The sequence below is a fragment of the Protopterus annectens genome, chromosome 16.part0, assembly GCF_019279795.1.
Source record: "Protopterus annectens isolate FY-2018-M chromosome 16.part0, PAN1.0, whole genome shotgun sequence".
Lineage (NCBI taxonomy): Eukaryota > Metazoa > Chordata > Ceratodontiformes > Protopteridae > Protopterus > Protopterus annectens.
The window spans coordinates 602905570-602925813 of record NC_056750.1 but is presented as its reverse complement, the minus strand read 5'-3'; positions in this window follow the sequence as shown (position 1 = coordinate 602925813).

Here is a 20244-nt window from a genome sequence, read left to right as displayed (position 1 = left end):
GAATATCTACCTCATTCGTTTTTTATCATATATTTACATTGTAGGCGATAACAACATTTTTTCATCCCTCCATTGTGTCCCCCATGTTTAACCTTTTCTAGCATAGTTTTAAAACTAATGTCTTTTTTATAGACAATTCTATGGGATGCTCCTACAATGTTAAGGTACTCTGGAATTATACTAAATATACTCCAATTGTGATTAATGATTTCCCTGATGTCCAGAAACTGTTTATTGTAGGTCAACACCGCAACTTTATTAAAATCATTTTTTCCGATACAATAATTTTTTCCTGGACAACATTTGCCGTCCCTAAAAGGGGAAAAAATAGCCATTAAATCTTTTGTTTTTCACTTCCTGGATTATATCCAAAAACAATTTTCTGGATATCCTGTCTTAAACAGCATATCTCTTAATATATCCATTTGTATCAAAAACTCATTTGGATCAGATATCATCCTGGCTAGTCATACCCCCTGACCTTTAACAAGTGACTTTTTTTGGTGAAGAGGGTACCAGCTATTGTAATGCATTAAGGTGTTTGAATAAGTAGGTTTTCTGCAAATTGTTGATTTAAACTGTCTATTGTCTTTATCTTTACTAAGGGTGATGTCCAAAAAATTAACTGCTTCACCCCCTGTAGTGATGGTAAATTCTAAAAAGTCTGTGCTGTCTTTCATATACAGAAAAAAAACCTGTCCATCTCTTTTCTATTCCCTTTCCACAGCATAATAATATCATCCAGATAGCAGCCGTAATATGACCAATAGCTAGAATATGAACAGTGTATTATGTATTCCAATTCCCAGTATGCAAGGACAATGTTAGTGAATATGGGGGCACACGCTGCCCCCCGTAGCAACCCCTGTACATTGTTTAAATAATTGTTGAAATATAATTATATTGCTGTCCAACACTAGTTCCATCAAGGTTCGCATGGTAAGAATCCGATCATGTCCGATATTTGTATGCTGACAAAGATACAGATAAAACCATTCAATACCGACCTCATTGGGTATACTAGAAAATAAATCCCTGATGTCAGTTGTAACAAAAATTAAGTCTCACACACACACATATGTATATATGCATATATATATATATATATATATATATATATATATATATATATATATATATATATATATATATATTATATATAGGGTCTATGTTTGTGCATCGAATATGAATTACAGCGAACGCCTTATAATCGAGCATTAAACAGAGAAACTTTAAACTACCGAAAATGCTTAACATCAAAAAATAATTCATTGAATGGCCATAACTGGCCAACATTGTGAATGTAATCTACCAAGGTGGGGGGCTGCCCCCACACCCCCCTAACTATATATACCAACTCTGAGATTGCACTACAGTGGGGAATAGGGCAAATTTAAAAAAAGGCTCCCTTTTCTTACCTTATGAATCGTGGTACTTCCTGGTTGTTGGCCATTTCGATCAAAGAAATACTGCAAGTAAGCTACAACCTATTAAACCATCAGCAAAAAAAACCCAGCAGAAGTATCCATCTACTGACCTCATCCTTGATCGATCCTGAAAAGCCCCACATTGTGATAACAGTCTTCAACCTAGTATTATGGACAGTTGGACTACCCTTGCATCTCCTGCCAACCTTGTTGACTTGGGTCTCTTGAGGCAGTGTAGCAATTGCCTCATGTACAATGACAACCCTCTACTAATCACTCACTCTAGTACAGACTGCAAGAGATGTATCTACACCAAGAATATTGAATGCATGCTCTCTCACACTCGAAACAGTAAGACTGAAGGGATAGTCAACCCACCCACCACTACTCATGCACATAGTACAACTACTCATACACACGGTACACATTAAACACAAAAATCAATATAAGCAGAGGTTATCTCAAAAATCTTACTGAAATGCCAGAGACCTCCAAAACACAAGACTGCTACAACTAACACAGTTCCCACAGCACCCATGACACATAGTAACACCAGTATCTCACCTACCAAGTCCGTAAGATGTAACACTCAAAAAACAAATGTTCTTGTCATTGGAGACTCCATAGTGAGACACAGAGATGCCCCATTCACCATGTTGGACAAGGAGAAAGTCATGGTCAGCTGCCTGTCTGGTGCTAGGATTCATCAGATCAAGCATGCACTCAGGTCTCTCAGCAACAAGTACCTTTATGACTTTGTCATAGTTCATGTTGGAGTGAATGACCAGAAATGTGCCTCACTGGACTATATAGAGACGTGATTGAGTTTGCTGAGTATGTATTCCAAGCAAGTGTTCCATAGCCTTGAGCAGAATACTACCTCACCTTGAATTATTCCACAGTATAAACAAAAAATGATCATTTTCAATAACTGGCTTAGTTTTGGGTGTCATTCAAAGAGGATCCAGTTCCTGTCAGTCTGAGAAGCCATAGTCAACAAACATCACTGCTTTGCCAGAGACAGTTTGCACCTGGCACTACTAGGCTTTTGACTGTTGGCAAAGGCTCTTACCTCCCTTATAGTGCCTTTTTTAGGCAAGGTCTCAATAACAAACTTACTGATGTGAAATTTGCCAATCATAAAAAAATAAGGGCCATGCTGCTTAATGCTAGGAGCTTAAACCAAAAACTGCACACCCTGGAAGCATTTCTTGAAAAATTATATAGATGCTCTGCTTACTTGCTGCTTACTGTTGAATCAGAGACACATAGCTTTGCATGACTCCATCTGTAGTCTGTTTAAAGCACCAAGCCTTTCAAATTGCACACTGATAAAGAAATATATTTTGCAGTTATAAGTAGGGTTACCACCTGTCCCACTTTGCGAGGGACAGTCCCTCTTTGGGCAGTTGTGTCCTGACAAAACATTGTAAATATGGCAAATGTCCTGAGATTTTAGGACAAAATTATTTCTTATATTTTATGTAATAGTTGCATAAAACAGTTATTCTGTATCTGAAATACCTAAATGCTATAAGAAACAGAATAAGCAACTAAAATGCTACGAGAATAAGCTTTTATTTAGGCAAACAGTTAAGTTCTGTCCTTTGTACTGGCCGTGGGTATGTGTCGGCCTGTAAAATCTGATGTCTGTACCAAACATGTCCCACTTTGGCCATTTGAAAAGGTGGCAATCCTAGCTATAAGCACAGTTACAGATAACTTATTTTATAACAAACCACACGTAGTCTGTCAGATTTGTAGCATATATTTACAAAGTTTTCCTTCATTACAGATATGAATGATGACTTCTACAAAATACCTCTCTCTGTCCTTCTCTCTCTCTCTCTCTCACTAACTGAATTACTACAATAGCTATATACAGAGTCACACACCATTTCCTCTTGGTATGTTTTCTGGCCTTATGTGGGAAGTCACATAATGTCTGTTTTAGACTTTTCTATTGTCCTTTTGTGATTTAAGCACTTTGTTGATGTGGATGTGAGGATGCCATTCTGAAAGGAAACATCTGTATAAGCTGTTCCTACTGGAAAAACATCACGTATTGCAGAATTTATGTTCTACAAACATGAGAAAATCATGTAATGCTTGTTTTCCAGTATTGCTTTCTAAGGCATTTTCTGGTGCTGTGAAGAGAAGCCTGTCTGTTATACATATAGTATGAATGCACATTGTAAACTCTATACATATATTCAAGCAAACTTTTTCTTTCAGCATATTTACAACAGAATTAATTTCAGCCTTATATTCATAATATCTAACATTTCTATCACTGGAAGATGCAGATGTCTGTACAGTCACAGAAACCTGGTTCAAGGCCTCCAACAGTACCCCAGCCTTGTAAGGCTACAATGCTTTCCACACCTTCAGACCACAAAACGAATGTGTGAGAACCAAAGGAGGCAGTATTTCTGTCAATATTAGAGAAAATTTCAACTCCTGTCTAGTTAGACTGGACAACTCCATGGAGTTACTCCAAGTTCAGGTAACGGTGGGTAAGACCCCGTTCAAGTCATAGCCAGTTATAGATCCCCTCCACTGGTAATGATGCACATGAAGCCTACTTGACAAAACTGTAGAAAATCAAAATCTTTAAGTACTACTGAACACTCTGGTTATGGGAGATATAAATTATCCCACCATCAACTGTAGCCCTAACTCGCTAGTGCAAAAAAGTTCCTTGATTTTATTAATTCAAATGCCCTGGAAGAAATTGTTTATACCATGACAAGAGGAATAAACATACTAGATCTAGTCCCCAGTAACATGTCAAACAGATGCACTGCCACAACAGTCGGATGCTAATTAGTTAATTCTGACCATAGATCAGTCACCTTTGAGCTGACACTAACAGCAGAACTCACAAAGGGTAAAATCAGACTAAAAAACTTCACCAAGGCAAACTTTACCCTCCTAGGTGAAGGTATAAATGTAATCCAAGCCCCACCCCCAGCTGAAAATGGTAACTACACTGAAGCTTACAATAAGGCCCTTTACAACCACTTGCATAAGTGTATAAACTCAGTTGTACCAAAAATAAAATCAAAGCTAAAGCCCCAAGTAAAACAAGCTGCCATGGTGGACATCCAGCATCAACAAACTTTACAATAAAAGCAAAGTACTGTCCAAAAAAACAAAGGTGAGGCCCTGACAATGGAAAGGCACCCTCCTCAGTCTCAACAGGCAAATAAGACAACTTGTTAAATCCTCTAAGGGCTCCTTAAAGGAAAAACTTAGCAAGCACAACCAATGTACATAGCCTAAAATGTAGGACCCAAGCATGTGCAGAACTATTAACTAATGGTATCACATACTGACCCCACAGAGATTCAAACCTGCTAGTGGATAATCCACAATCGAGCTGGCACCTCAGTGTTCATGAAAATCTACTGCCAATCATTAGCGGACTGGAGTTCCACTGTGGCGACCCCTAACCCGGAAAAGCCAAAAGACAAAGACAAGAGAAATCATTAATAAAAGTAGCAATAATCCCTTAAGTAATAACAACATGGAAATCATTTACAATTGCTTTTTAGTGATGGAAAAATTAAACGTGTCAGCTTTGGAGAAATAATACAGCTCATTTATTACATTTCGTGACCATGCGTCTATATTAGATACAAAGTTAGACGATAAGTGTCAGCTTTGGAGAAATAATACAGCTCATTTATTACATTTCGTGACCATGCGTCTATATTAGATACAAAGTTAGACGATAAGTGTCAGCTTTGGAGAAATAATACAGCTCATTTATTACATTTCGTGACCATGCGTCTATATTAGATACAAAGTTAGACGATAAGTGTCAGCTTTGGAGAAATAATACAGCTCATTTATTACATTTCGTGACCATGCGTCTATATTAGATACAAAGTTAGACGATGAGGCAAGTAGCAGGTTTTCAAATAAGCCTTGCCTGTGACATGAGAGGATTAAGAAAATATTTTAAATGTGATTAAGTATGTGATAATTGTTCAAAAACCTCACAGTCTGTGTATTTTTTGCTCTCAAGTATATTAGATGCATTCTTAAAACATTTTACAACTTTCTGGCTTTTTTGTATCTGTAGGGCGGGGAGGCTGAACTTTTAAACTAAGGGTGGCATTCATAGTTACTATACAAGTACATAGCAGGTTGCATACAAGTGCAGGTCAGGTGTGATTTAGAGACGTAAACTATGCTCATGTGCAACAGTTGTATAGCTGGAAAAAGGATATTACATAGTACATAATGACAAGTAAATGAGACATGCATGCAAAAGATGGGACATCTCTATGGAAATTAGGTTTTTGTCCTGCCTTTTGAGATTTAGTTACAATTTGGTATACAAATGTGCAATGAGAACTTGCCTTTTAAAAAGCAAATCTGCTCCTTTTCCAGTAATTTTGTAATCAGTGAAGATGTTCAGCTATGCTGCTTCATTTGTTGTATCCTACTTTGAATTGCTTGCTTCTATCGTACCAAAACACAGTGTGAAATGTGACATTTGGTGACCTCAGTGGAGGAGTAGAGAGGAGATGCAGGCTGAGAATCACTCATTTCAACTTTGCAGAACAAGAGTTGCTTGACAGATTCAGAGCAGACAGTGACATTGTAAGGATTTTAGTGAACAACATAGATCACAAACTGGAACTGGGGGAATGCATGGCCTTCCTGTCCTTATGGATATGAAGGCACGTATAACCCTCACTGTGGACCTTTCTGACACACACTGAGAACACAAAGAGTATCTGACAGTCTTCTGCCTTGAAGATACTACAGCAGTTTTTCTAAATACTCTTGGTCCATGCAGATGAACATGTCTTAGAGTCATAAGTTCATAGATTAGTACTAGGCTAACTGCCCTTGTGGGGTATTTTAAGAAGAGCCAATTACCACATGTGAGAATCAAACCTTGTACCTTGTGTCTTTAAGGTAAACACCTTAACTGTTATGCCAATCTCCCAGTGACACTACAGGACCAAGCCAATACCATGCATACCTACTGCATAATGGCATGTGTTCCTGAGGTGCATGGTGTAACCGATTGAACCTATGTGGCTATTAGGCCACATCTGGGCCATGTGAGGAGAGGTAATATAATATGAAGGGTTACTATTTCATCAATTGCCAGGTAGTCTGTGATCCAACATAGCTGTATCACTAGTGTTTCAGCCCAGCATCCTGGCAGTAGCCATGAGACCCATATACAACACATGAGTTCACAGTACCGTCACTTCCTGCATGGGATTCCCCATCATCACCTAGTTGTTAAGTGCACAATAATGTTGCTCCCCATAGCTATTTGTCTATTTAATGGCCTAGGTTTTAATGACTGACCACCCTATCTTCATGTGTCCTCTCCCTGATGTTTTCCAAGTGACAGAGGCTACCCAGTCAAATGCTGGCCAATGACACCAGTCCATTCCTACAGGAAGCACATTCACAGCCCTATCCCCGAAAGCCCATTTCTACTCCCTGGCTGAGTCAGGGAGGCCTTCAGTATGACCTGTCACTCCAAGCAGAATGATCATGACTTGCTGCATGTATGATCATGATGTAGTGAGCTCCTTCTGGCACTTGTGAAAAACAAAAGTTGTGTTCTGATGCATCTTTGTTGTCTGTTTTCATCTTTCAACCTTTGGGTTTCAGATCCAACTTCAGATATTTCTCAGACTTTGGATTTCTAGCTCAAGCACCTCCCCTTAGCCATAATCTTCTCCCAAGCCCCAGATTACTTCAAATTAAGTTTGTCCCCTTGATATCAACATATAGAAAGGAAAGAAAATCTATAAAGGTCTAGAAACATGAAAAGAAAAGTATCTGGTGCTAAGAAAGGGAAGGTCCAAAAGAGGAATACCTTCAGGAGACCATATGAATATCTTCTTCCAGTGAAGGGGAAGGAGGGAGGGGATGTTGAAAGGATGAAAACAGACAAAACAGATCCATCATTGCGGTGAGTATATAACTTTTGTATCCAATTTTTTCTTTTTTATCCATCCTCAACCTTTGGGATAGAGTTCCCAGTTAGTATCAATCCAGGATGGTCTCTCATGGAAGGATATTACAGAGTATGGCAGAACCAAACACTGCCCTTTTCCCAGAAAGCATAGCCAACTTGTAATGAGCTATAAAGGTATGAGCATTGGACCAAGTAGCAGCAACACAAATGTCATCTATAGAAGTTCTGGATAAGAAAGTGGAAGAAGTGGAGACTGACCTTGTGGAATAAGCTAGTGGTGGTCTTTGTAAAGACAAACAGTTGTGTTTATAAACATGAGAAATTAATTCAGTGAGCCATCATGCTAATGTAACTTAAGACACATTGTCCCAACTTAGCTTTTGAAAATATTGGTCCTATTTCCTGAAAGCTTTGTTCTGTGGAGATAAAATCTCAGCTGCTTGTATACATCCAACAAATGCAATTATTCCCCTTTACTGGAGAATTTTGTGAAGAACACTGGTAAATTAATGGACTGGTTAAGGGAACCTTTAGAAGCTACTTTCAAAGAAAGGACAGGTTTATGTGAAGAGAAACCCTGTTTTTATGAAAAATGATAAAGGATGGCTGGCAAGATAAATCCTGAAGTTCCAAAACTCTTGCAGCAGATGTAATGGCAACTAGAAAAATGGTTTTCCAGGACAAACATTTTAAATCAGCCTTTGTTGTGGATTCAAAGGGAAACTGAGTTAAGGCCTGGAGAAGAATTGTCAAGTCTCAAGGAGGATTGGGTCCTTGATAGGTGGCCCAAGTAAAAATGTACCTTTGAGAAAGGCCTTGCATACCTAATGGAGACCAAATGTTCTTTGCCTATATGAAAATTGGAGATTGCAGCCAGCTTTCCTTTGATTGTGGAGTAACTTGCTCCATCATGAAAATGGAAGCTAGGAATACTAAACTTCCTGGAATGGGCGCCAGATTTTTCTTGTTAGCCCAGATAGTGAATTGATTCCATTTGCTCTTGTATATATTCCTAGTGGAGACTTTTTAAGAAGTGAGGATGTGTTAAACCTGGGAAGAAAGTCTTGACTGTCTAGCCATCATTGAAAGTGGAGAAACCATGCTTTCAGCCTGAGGGCTTGTATGTCCAGGTGAGGCAGTCTAAAAGGGTGAGACAGAAGAACTGGAAAGGGATCTAGACTCCAAGGAGGGTATATCAGATAAGGCCAGAGGAGTGGGAACCACACATGCTGAGGCCAGAATAGGGCATTGAGGATCACCTTGCTTTTCTTTTGATGATCTTTCTGTAAAAATCTTGATATGAGAGGTGTGGAAGGGTAAGCATGAAGGAGTCTGGGGGACAGTCATGGATCAGTGCATCCCTTGTTGACTCCCACTCTGGGGGGATTAGAGCAAAAAAACATACTATATTTGGAATTGTGGATAGAGGCAAAAAGGCCACAACATAGCTGGTCTTATCATCAAAAAAATCTCTTCCACCACTGAAGGCTTGAGAGACCACTCATGAGGCATATGAACAGATCTGCTCAGTCTGTCTGTTAAATGTTGGACTTCCCCAGAATGTGCATTGCTACAAGAAAGCAATCTGAAGAGACCACCCTCTGTCACACTCTCATTGCCTCCCAACACAAGGGGTAAGAGTGGGTTCCTCCCAGTTTGTTGCTGTATCAGACCACTGACATGTTGTCAGTCTGTGTAGCAATAGTAATTGAGGAAGGATGTTTCATCTCTAGGACATTGATTTAAAGGTTGGTATCTACAGTGGACCACGTGCCTTGGAGTGTATCACCAGGTAATGCCCCCACCCAACCCCAAATGGGGAGCATCCACAGTCACTGTGGCCTTGGGCAATAGAAGCACAAAGGGGCAGTCTTGTGAAACATCTGGTGTGTGGCTCCACCAGGATACATGTTGTTGGCAGATCTTTGTGATTTGAAAGGGGGAATATCATGGGATGTTGATTCATAGACCACTGAACTGATAGAGTCCATTGTAGTACTCTCATGTAGTATCTCACTAACAGTAGAAGAGTTATGGAGATAACCATTGACCCAAGAAGCTTAAGGACCAGCCTGGCAGGTGGTGATTGAAGAAACAGTAGATTTGCTGCTTAAAGCTGTAATTTTGACATACTGGGATGAGAAAGCCGACCTACTTGAGAAATTGTATCCAGATGAGCCCCTATGAACTCCAGGGTTTGGTGAAGGGTAAGAGTTATTGTAGTTGACTGTGATGCCCAGGTGTAGACATAAATGGAGCAGGTAGCCCCTGGCACATCTCAGTAGATGCATGGTGGGAGCCGTGAGGAGACAGTTGTCGATTTATGGAAACACTTGGAATCCCAGCAATCCCAGATGAGCTGCAACCACTGCCATACATTTGGTGGACACTTGGAGGGGCTCAGGTGAGAACAAAAGGCATGACTCTGAATTCAAAGTGACTGGCTCCCAGCCCGAAGCAAAGGTGCCTTCTGGAACTTCTGTCTATTTTTATGTGATAATGCAGATCTCTGAGATCTGTTGAGCACATCTAATCATCCTTCATCAAAAGAGGGAGAACTGACTGAGCCATGAACATTTGGTACTTGGAGTTTTTGACAAACTGGTTCAAGTGGCATAGGTTCAATACTGTCCTGAGGTCCTCAGTCTTCTTCGGCACCAAAAATAATCTTTAATAAGTTCTGAATCCTCTGATAACTATTCTCTGCACCCAAACATCTTTGATGATGGACATCCAGGCTTCTGTGTGCAAATGTGAGTACTCTCTGATGTCCTCCAGAGTGCAGCAGTTGGGCAACCATTCAAGGGAGCTGGAAAGGCTTCCTTGTAAAGGGACTTCTGAAACCTTGTTTTTTTGGGCACTCCTGCCACGTGAGTGATGTCTACCATTAGAGTTCCCCCATCTGCTGTGGGGGATCTATCTCCATAGGAATCCTGAGAGAACCCTTGCGATTTCTGGAATCACATCTTTCAACTCCCTTTCTGGTTTCTTGAGAAGGTCCCCAGAGGGGTAGAAAACTGTATTGCAATGGCAGATAGGGTTTTCCCATCCTATTCACTCCTGGAAAGCCTCTGTTTAACTTTGTATCAAAATAATGAAGATCCATCAAAGATGCATCAAAGGGTGCAATGATGAAAGACATCTTGTAGAGCTCCGCAAAGTTCCAAAGGCACATCCACACATTTCTCCTAACACCTGAACCTGCCATTCTCAAAATACCCTCTGTAGTATGGGAAATAAGCCACATGGAAGTGTTTGAGAGGGACTGAAGGGTGGCCAGTTGTGAAGAAATGGTCCTTTTATCCTTTGCCAACATGGACCCTAAGATGGATTTGGTAAGTTCCTTACTCATATCCCTCTGGAACCTTGTAAAATGTGCAAGGTAATTCAGAGACCATAGAGCAAAGGTCAGTGAAGCAAAACTTCACTTGCTGAATCTGTCCAAGGCCCTAGACAGCCTGTTGGGGGGGTGAACAGAGGGACTTTTCTCAGCAAGTTCCTTTTTGGTAGCCGAGGCAACAACCATGGCATCAACTGGGGGACCCCTGCTCCAATGGGCACAGTCCTTGGGTGCAACTAAGCACATGTATGACTTTCTAGGCATGGGTTCTGTCATATCAGGATCCTTCCAAGACTGATCAGAAATGAGGTCCACCATTTCATCCACCGGGAGTACTACCCAGGATGTAGCTGAGCCAGTTCCAAAAGCCTTAAGAATCACTGACTCCTGCTGGGAAAGGGCTTAGAAAGACCAACTACTTTTCTGTCTCAGAAGCTCAAAAATTTCTTCAAATGAGACATCCTCACAGGGTTCCCTGGAGGACCCTCCATCATCAAAGTCAGGGTCTTCTGTTAAAGACTCTATCAGTGTGCATCCTCTTGCACTTACACTTCCAGGAAACTTCCTCATGGGGATGATTTGTTGAGGACCAGGAAGTGTGTAGGGAGTCCTGTAAAAGGACTGTCTCAAGGCTAGAAAGGACCAGCTGCCCCAATGGGAAAGAAAAAGCATTATCAAAACCCAGAGCAAACAGTTGTGGAGGGGGGTACCTGAGGGGGCAAGGATTTCCCATATCCAGTCATGTGGAGAGCTCTCTCCACTGCTACAAAATCAGAAGCCAATGATGAGCCCAAGACCACTTCAGCAGGTGCTTAATCCATCTGCCTGGAGAAATCCAAGACTTCCCTATGACCCTTCTTCATGCAGAAGTTGGAGCGGAGCTATCTAGTGTCAAACTCCCAAGGGGAAAGGATGGCTCCAAAAGCCTCAGAGTCAAATCCCCTAACCCCAGATATGGCTCTGAGATGCCTCTGGCTCTGAAAAAGTTAGTGCTGGGTAGGTCAGAGTCAATGAAGGCCAAACCACACAGTCCTGGTATTCTTGGATCCAATACCTCTGAAGTCAAAAGGCAGATCAGAGTAGGAGTTACTAAGGGTGTTTGGGCTGGTCCAGTGCTCACAGGTCCAATAGGAAATGGAGACAGAAGTACTGTCAACTGAATACGAGTCCTTAGAAATTTTCTTATCATCCTGTCTACATCTGCTTCAGACCAGCTCCTTGTAGACCTGAAGGACAAGGTAATAGATGGAGGTCTTGACACTCTGTGTGTTCTCTTGCAAAAATGGAGTGTGTAGTCTGGATGAGATCAGCTCTGGAAAGAATCAAAGGTGTTGAAGGAAAGGTGACTTAGTAGCTGAAGTTTTCAGATCCAAAGAAGTGGACAGATCCATGGTCCTGAAAATGTTGGCTGCAGGAGCCAAAGCTGGAGCCAAGTAAGGAGATTGGTCAGGGGAGCATTTCCGTGACTCCCTTGGTTTATCTTTGGCCTTCTCTCGCTCTTCACCTTGAGGTTTCTCCAACAGTTTCTGAGTGGAGGGGGAAGCATCAGATACTGAAGAAGAAGAGGAAGGCAACATACACACAAGAACTAATCTGTTCCTGTGTTCAACCAAGACTCTATGGTTGAAACTGGAACAAATTTCACACTCCACCTCTAAATGTGTAGCCCCAAGATAGTACACACACTCAGACTGGATATCGGAGTTCCGTATCTTCGACCCACAAGACAAACATTTTTTTAAAGTCAGTAGGCTTGTCAGACATCTTAAAGGATAACAACCAAACTTAAAAGCAACAAAGAATAACACCTAGAAATGCATAGTAAAGAAAATCTATTTAGGCATAATTACCAACAATGGTAAATAAGAAAATCCTGGCAATGGGAAGGAACTATCTACAATGGTAGAGAAGGCTATAAAAAACAAGTATAAAAGAAGAGAAAAGGTGCAGGGCCTGGAAGGCAAAGAAGCACAAGCCTACAGTATACAGAATAAAAGATATAAAACTCTCTATGATGTATCTTCTTTTTAATAACTGGGGAGGATAGGAAAAGCAGAAAAAGGGTAAAAAACCTAGAGAGAGACAAACCAAGTAAAAAAAGAAAGGTACTCATCTCCAAAATGCTTGAGCTATGTCAACCATGTCTGATTGCTATAGTGGCAAAAGAGATCTCAGGTAATCTGTGTCTTGGGAGAGGATTATGGGTAAGGGGAAGAGCTTCAGCTATGGATCCAAAGTCTGAGAAGTGGCCAAAGTTGGATCTGAGTTCAGATCAGACACCCAAAGATTGAGAAATGGATGAAAAAAAACATCAGATCCAGTGATAGTGATGGTAGCTAGCCATCAGCAGCAGCACAGCCCCTCTTTAGGCAGGCTGAAGCACAGTACATGGCAGCATAACTGATGTAGTGGCATTTGTCCACAACTATGGGCCATGACATTCCCTTCAAGACAGTGTAAAGCAACAAAAATAATAGTTGTTGCACCTGTGGAATATGCATGGTCTACTCATACTGTGCATGAGATGCTTGTCCACTTATCATATACAACTGTTTAGTTCATATTGTCATAGCCATCCTCATTTGCACGTATTCAGCAGTCTGTGGCACAAGTGCTAGTTACACCAGCAGAATCAGTGAGAGGAAATGGCAGGGAAAGTGAAATGTTGCATTGATACATGCTGAATAATTGAACTGCTTTGGTTATCCAAGTGCACTCACTTGGTAATGCAAACTCAATGCTATTTTAGTTGCAAGTGGTTTTCCTTATAAAATAGATGTAATTCTTCTTGCTTTTTGTGAGTTTTTTCCCCCAGCATCCTGTAAGTGAAACTGCTGTCATTTGCACCATAGGTGGATTGTTATTTACTATACTTCTGTCATTTCTTTGTTTTGTTGGTTCAGGGATGTATTATAGTAAATGAAATTATGTCAGATTTGAAATGAGTCAGATATAATGTCCCCTAATGATGGTGTTGGGGATGGTGAAATCGATCATAAGCAAGTGCTTACTTCTATGTGAGCTTATGGCAGAGCTGCTGGGATGACGAGATTTACTAGATGCAGGTAACATCTTGACATTGACAAAACAATGCTGGGAACCTACACTTCAGCTCAGAGACTTTTTACTCATGATGTGGAAGTCTGACAAAAGCCTTAGTGCCTTATTCTTGGGAGAATCTATATACATGCCTGTAGCACTTTGCTGGCACATCATATTTATCCATCACGCAGGCCCTCAAACATGTCCACCATTGTCACCAATTTATATCTGGCACAGCTCAAACCTTCTTTGCTCAAAAATCAAAGACAGACAAAAATAATATAGGACAAGTTTTAATTATTATTCTAATTCACTTAGAAAGTTAGAACAGTTTTTGCATCAACATGCATTTTATTAAAAGTAAGTATGAAACTCTATTGTCTGACATGAACTGACTGTAATCCTCAGTAATTTACCAGTAAATCAAAACATTTATGAAGGACAATGCAAAATATAAGGCAAAATCAGGGTCAACTGAAAACCATGGGGTCTGGTAAATCTCTTTAGTATGTGGATAGAGGCTGACATGGAAGTCATTTGAGCAACCATGCATCACAGGAGGATCATCATGGCATTCCACTTGGCCTCCACCATTCCCATGTACTGGTGAATTTCCATAGATATACCCTGTAGCACTCAAACCATCTCGAACAGGGTCACTGTGTACTGTGCTTGAATTATCTCATGACACATCTGCTGCTGTGCAGACAAGGCCTTCCATGTCTCTAGATCAAGCTGTGATGCATGTCATCACTGTAAAGAGGTTGCACAGTGGTGGATGGAGCCTAAGACATGGTGGTCTTCATTTAGATGTTCAACCTATCCAAAAGAAAGAGGTATTGAGCTGTGAAGCGATTGATTCTCTCCTTCTGGTAATGGCATTTCCTCATGATGCATCACTTAGTATGGAGTTATCAGCTTGGGGAGTAGGCAGTCCTGATGGTACACTTTGCTAGTGTGTGCCACTGTCCTGGTGCTGTGTCATGACTATGAGAGTAACAGCATCATCGCTGTCAGACGTTGACCTCAAAGTGAGAAGTCAAAGAAGGATTCAAGGGCAGACAAGCAGAGATGGCTGACAAATGGGCCTTCATAGAAGAATAGGCCAAGCCAGACTGGAGCAACTCACACAAATAAGAAAGGGACCCCAATTGAAAAATGGTCCTGGTTACGAGCATGGCACCAGACTGAAAATCTTTTCCATTTGGACATGTACGATTTTTTGATTGAGGGTTTCCTTGCCTCCTGTAAAACCCTGAGGACATCCTCAGAAAAGAGGTGCCTGAAAGGGATCAAAACCCTATCACCCACAATGTCAGTTGCAGAATGATCACATGGGGATGGTTGAGAGAACCTTTGTCCTGTGTGAGGAGAGTCAGCTGGTGAGATAACTTATGATGACTGCCACTGGCCAGTTGCATTAAAAGTGGGAGCCAGTGCTGTCACAGCCAAAAGGGAGTCACTAGCAAGATATTTGAAGAATACAGCTGAATCTTCTGCAGGATGCTTGAAATTAGACGAAGAGGAGGGAAAGTATAAAGAAACCTCCCCTTCCAAGGAAAGGAAAGGGCATCCATCTTCCACACCTGATGGCATGCCACTCAGGAACAGAAGAGAGGAAGCTGCCTGTTCAGATGGGATGCAAAAAGATCTACCTGAGGAATACCCCACCAATGGACAATGTCCAGATACATGTCTCTGTGAATCATCTATTCGTGAGCCTGTGTTTTAGATCTGCTCAGAGTCGGCCACTAGATTGTGCTCTGAAGGAATGTATATTGCTGAAACAGTTAACTGATAACTGAGAGTCAATTCCCAAGCCTGAAGCACCATCCAGCAGAGCAGGTAAGATTTCAGACCCCCCTGTTTGTTGACATACCACATCACTGTACTGTTGCCTGTGCTCACCTTCAAGGAATTTTAGAAAACATGGGGTGAAAAGCCTGACTAGCCAAAATCAGAACTCTCAACTCTTTGATGTTGATATGGTCTGACTTCCGATGGGGAGGCCAAAGACCCTGAATCTTCATGTGTCTAAGAGAAACCCCTCACCTAATGTTGGAGGCATCACAGAACAGCTCTTGAGAAGAGACTGAAGGCTGAAAGGGCTGGCCTAGGCTGAAAGTGATCTGGTGAATCCACCACTTGAATTCCTTCTTGAGACAGGGAAGGAAAGGCACACTGAAATTCAGAGGGTCACGATGCTGCAGCCAAACTGACTTGTGGTACATTGAAGGTTCTCCATATGCAGTCTGGCAAGAAGCAGCATTGGAATAGAAGAGGCCATGAATCCCAGGGTCCAAAGAAACTCCCTGGCTGGCATGGCAGTCAGAGGAAGAAGAGACTGAAAATGAACTGAATGGCTTTCATCCAAATTACAGTACCACAACTGCCCCTCTCAGCTTCACTAATACCATAAATCAACATAGAAATGATGGAAAGCTAGTTTCCTCTATCTTTCTTGATCTAGCCAAAGCTTTTGACACTGTTTCCCATCATAAACGTCTGTATGAATTATCCTCCCTTAACCTCAATCTCACATCTCTAACTTGGTTCCATAGTTATCTATCTGGTCAGCAGCCTACCTTACTACCTATTAACATGAGAGTTTTACGAGGCTCTATCCTTGATCCTCTCCTTTTCTCCATCTTTACAAACTGACTCCATATTTCCACTCCACTAGCCTCTGTCATTCAGTATGCAGAGGACTCTACTCTCATCTGTGCTGCTCATTCCACAAACAATCTTGTCAATATTACTCAGCAATCCTTCCTATCTGGTGAAGCATGGTTATCTGACTCACAACTGATTCTGAACCCTTCTAAAACTAAGCTAATGCTATTCTACCCCAGCTGTTTACAAGTACGCCTACACCTTTCCAAATCTGCTCCTCAAACACCATAATAACAGTTGTAATTCAAACTAAATAGCTAGGCATTCTAATAAATAATAACTTGTCTTTTGACATGCATCTCTCTCAGTCCATCAAGAGGACTTGTACTAAACTTGGATCATTATATAAAATCATACCTTTCTTGACTAACAACTCAAGACAAGCTATAGCTCGAACTCATCTTCTCCCCACTTCACTATATACCTCCCTTATCTTCACTAACATTAGTAAAACTACCCTGGCTAAGGTTGAAACCTGCTGTAATACAATAGCCAAATTTGCTACTAACCCCTCTTACAGATCTCACCACTGCTCGTCTTTACATCAACTAACCTGGCTAGAACTACCACACCATTTAGCTTACACTCAGCTGTCTCTTGCACACAGACTTGCTCATCAACCTGAAAAAATCTTGTCCTTTGCAATATGCTTCTGCCTTATACTAACACCTACATTCTTCGATCCTCTAACAGATCTTTACTACAACTCTCCAAATCCAATAAACAAAGCAGGGGACTCTCTTCTCTCTAACTACATTTCCAAATTATGGAATTCTATTCCCTAGAGCATATCAACTATTACTGACCCAAAACATTTCAAAACCCAACCAAGAGTGTTCCTAATGACCAATTGGCTCTGCCCTTTAACAGCACCTGGCTAATCTCTTCAGTCCTCTATTTAACTCTCTACTTCCACTATAATCTAATCACTTTCTTACTCTTTTCTCCTCCTCCTCCTCCTCTACATCCCGATTTTTCCTTATTCTCACTCACTTATAATTTATCTTATCCCAGTCATATTTCTCTCCTTTCGTTCTCTCTACCTAACATTTTCCCTTACCTAATCTCTCCACATTTCTTCAGCGTTCTTTTTCCACTTTTCCTGTCCATTCACTTCTTCTTCTTCTAACCATTATCACCCTCCTTTCCTGATTTCTAATGTTTTTTTCCTCCATTGTCTGCTTTCGCTTACCATAGTCTATTTCTTTAAATATATCTACATCTTTACTGTATTTAGTAAGGCACCTGTGATGTTATAATTCACATGATGTTTATAATATGTTTCTCTATGATGCAAGAGTTCTTAGGATGTTCATAATTTCTGTCTTGTCCTTCTCTAAATATTGTAATTTTTTTTCTGTGGAGCTTTTCTCCCTGGGACTCTGCTGAAAATGAGCTTATCACCTAGTCGGACTGTCCCAGTAAATAAATATTAAATAATTAATAAATAAAATGACAATACCTTTAGAGGCAAAAGAGAGGCAAGCATTGGCACAGTTTGAATCCTGCATCCCAGATGCACATTATCCTGAGAGGAAGCCAGGACAGACTTTTGGAAGTTAATAGTAAACCCCAGACTTTGAAGGAGAGAGATGGTGAACTGCAAATCCTGTAACAATCGACTGGAAGAAGGCACCTGAAGCAACAGGTCATCTAGATAAGGAAAAATCTGAATGCCTTGGAGCCTGCAGAAGATAATCACAGGAGCTAGGCATTTTGTGAATATCCTTGGGGCAGTAAAGAGGCCAAAGGGCAAAGCAGAGAATTGAAAATGAGAGGAAGACTGAGATAAATGTAAAAACGTCCTGAAGAAAGGGTGAAAAGGAATATGGAGGTAAGCATCTTTCAGATCCAAGGACACCAGAAAAGCCTGGGGTAATAAAACAGGAAACATAGTTTGAAGAGTAAGTATCCAAAAAGAAGGGATCCTGAGAAAGGTGTTGAACTGGGAGAGATCCAAAGTAGGCCTCCAAGTGCCCTCCTTTTGAGGAACCAGGAACATCCTGGAATAAAAACCCTTCCCACTTGGGAAGAGGGGGACAGGTTCAATGGTCCCCTTGATTCAACAGGGACCCTAGAACCTCTGGGAAATAAGGAAGTTGCTCTAGAGGAGGTTGAGGAATCCCTGAAAAAGGAGGGAGAGATTTCCATAGCATGAAGTAACCCTAAAGGATGACATAAAGAACCCAAGAGTCTGAAGTGATGAGATTCCAATTTGGGAGACAAAGGAAGAGCCAAGGGAACAAAGGAACCTGGGTCTAAAAGAAAGAGGACGGCAAATTGTCAAAGAGAAGCAGGCTTATCAGATAAAGGAGGCTTCTGGGCCACAGAAATCTAAGAAGCCTTGGCACAGGAGACCCACCTCCCACCCTTCCTGCCTTAGAAGCCTGGCAGGGTTGCCTGTGAACAAAAGCAGACCTAGAAGGATAATTCCTCTGGAACTTAAGGATAGGAGAGACAAAAATATGTTAAAGATCTTGGCAAAGCTTTGTGTTTCTCTTGAAGAGATTTAAAAATGTTAGCAGCAGCAGTCCCAAAAAGATGTGTATTATCCAAAGGAGCATCCAGCAACCTGGCCTTAATGTCCTCAGATAGAGGCTGGAGATGAAGCCAAGAGTAACGCTTCATGACCAACCCAAAAGCTGCAGCCCTAGAAAAGGTGTCAGCAGCATCATAGCTACACTTAGAGTGGCGAACCACTTGAGAATCACAACCTAAAAAAGATAAGGCAGAGGATTTGCTATCAGACTCAGAGAGGGCAGATATAACCTGACTCAAGTCCAGAGAATACTTGGTCATGTGGGTCTGGTAATTAATAGCCCTAAAGGCCAAAGTAGAAGCAGTGTAAACTTTCTTGCCAATCCTCTCTACTGTCCTACTATCCTTATCAGAAGGCAAAAGTTTAGAAGGTTTATCAGAAGAGACTGATGCCACAGCAGGATCAGCAGAAGGACATTTAAATAAAAACAGACAATCCTCAGGAATCTTATAGAACCTGTCGGGTTTCTTAGGAGCAGGAGGCTGAGAATCAGGAGACTTGGAAGCAGCAATGAAAGTATCTAACAAGGCAGCCAACACAGGATGAACTGCCAATGGTTTAGGAGTATTTACCTGAAGCAACACAATATCTTCTCTGAATATCAAACATTTAAGAATCCCACTTAAAGAGTTCCATCATCCTAGCAATTCTGCCCCCAAAAGGACAATTCCTTGAAAGGAGACTCAAGGCTAACAGACTGCTCTTCATCAGAACCATAAGCCAAAGGCAAAGGCATCTGTAAAGAATAAGACAAAGACCCCTCACCAGACACTAAATCCTCATCTGAGGAATCTGGTTCCATAAGCCATTTAGAAGGGGTAGAGGTAAAGGAGGAACAGGTACTAAAACCCCTTGAGCAGGCTTTAAGGCCATTAATGCAGAAATCATGCCCTGAATAAACTCTTGCCATTCGCTTTGGATCCATAAGAAGGACCAAAACATGCTTCAGTTTTTGTCTTTTCTTAGAAGGGACATCAGCCCCAACAAATATCTGAAGTTCAGACCCATGGCAAGATTTAAGGAGAAAACCTGGAATGTCCTCTCTAACCAGTATCTGAGGAATCCCTCTAGGACCCTCCAAGATAATTAACCACGGTTCCGCCTCAACATCTGGAGCAGATGACTGCAAAGCTGCAGAAGATGTGCGAAAAGATGGATCCACGCTGGCCTCCAGTGGGATCGCGGAAGAGGAATCCAACATAAATGTTGAATGACCTACAAAGCTATCATCAACATCTAGAGGGATGTCCAGTGGAGGCTG